The sequence below is a fragment of the Phodopus roborovskii genome, unplaced genomic scaffold, assembly GCF_943737965.1.
Source record: "Phodopus roborovskii unplaced genomic scaffold, PHOROB, whole genome shotgun sequence".
In the NCBI taxonomy this organism is placed as follows: Eukaryota; Metazoa; Chordata; class Mammalia; order Rodentia; family Cricetidae; genus Phodopus; species Phodopus roborovskii.
Genome location: NW_026125980.1, coordinates 279,552 through 281,291, shown reverse-complemented (window position 1 = coordinate 281,291; position 1,740 = coordinate 279,552).

The window sequence follows — 1,740 nt, the reverse complement described above, 5'->3', positions numbered from 1 at the left end:
TTTCTCTAAAAAGGAATTTCTAGTACCTATGTAGAAATCTAACATTCTCATGGGAACCAAATATCTTAGTGGGTATAAAGTGCTAAAAGATCTATCTCTATTCTTAAATAGAAGAAGAGAAATGAGATGGCATGCCTATTTACTTATGGTTTTCCATGTTCTTTCAGTTACAAAATTTTGTGGCTTCATTATGGTTTTTGCAGAACTACAAACTGGCATTATTTTGGTTTAGACCCTACATGCCTCTCCTTCACAATTTGAAGAAAGTGAACAGCACAAATCATTCTCCTTGAATTAAATAGTTTCATTCCATTGTCTCTTTGTAACCACCAGACAATAGAGTTTTATTTCCAGAAGAAAGCTAGTATTTGAGTCATGTACTATAAATAGTTTTATTTCAGACATCTCATAATCAATGCTATCCAGAGAAGGCTAATCCTGCCAATGGCCATCCTCCAGGAGGATGAGAGTAAATGAAACTTGATGTACTAGTGATTTAGAGAGTCAGAAAGTGAAGCTTGTATATTTCTTGCTTGCAGAAAACACGAAGTCCTCCAACAAATGGCAGGAGTTTGTGGATGTGTCAGTCAGACCACATTCCTTCCTCACTTCATTCCTCCGGGAAATATATTTTTGTAATAATACAGAAATGATATATTATTAACTAATGATGTTAGCATAATGCCATCAGCTATCACCTTTTTTCAAGTACCTTAGTGGTTTAAGCCTTACTTCTCATCATAGAAGGTAATAAAATTGTTCTAGTTCATATATTAAATGATTCAAGTAAAAGTAAGTATAGTAGTTCATTTGTCTCCACTAGTTTCCTGTGTTTTATATTAGTTTTTAACTTTACCTTTCTGCTACTTAGCTATCTAGTAGTAAACAATTCTTCTGGAAATTCATAATTTAATATATCAGAAATATAGTTTAAAAGATTACCTTTCTAATGGATATCTTTGGTTCTTCAATTTCTTTAATGTCTCATGAGCTTTTAATAGATTATTCTACCCTTAATTTTTTCTTCAAACTCTGTCTTCTTATTCCCTTTCAGATGCTCATCATGTTTTCCAAGCTTGTGCTTATATTATTAGCTTTTTTCTGTTTTTCATTTTTAATTTCTTTTTTAATTTTTTCAAGTTTCAAAAATGTATATGAGATACCATAAATATCTCCCCCATCTCATCCTCCAACTATTTAGGTTACACTATGTAGCCCAGGCTTATCATTCATGAATTCTCTTGAATGCTAGGACTGAACATTAATTTTATTTTACTAAACCAAATATGAAAAATTTTACTGTTTTCATGTGTAGATATGAAAATGAGAATGAGTAAAATATTGTATGGAAGTCCAGAGAGATCTATAATGACTACCCAAAATTCTTCTAGTGATGGTCTATCTCTACTACAACTCTTTGAACAAACCCATTCATATTTTCAACCTTACTATCCTTCTTAGCAAAAGAGGAAATGACAACTTTAAGGATAGGGACTAATATAAAATGAGAAATTGCCTATACATTTCTAAGGGTTATAGGCTTCTAGTATGTTGTCAATAACATTTACAATTATTAACACAATGGTGAGGCAAATTTCAGGTGCTACTGAGTTCCTCCAGAAGTACAGGAACATCACCTAGTGTGCCAAAGTACCTGGCCAAAATTAACCATACATTATTAAAGTCTAATTCTTGTGTTGCTTGTCTCTACTCAATTGATTTTAGATTACATTAACTCAT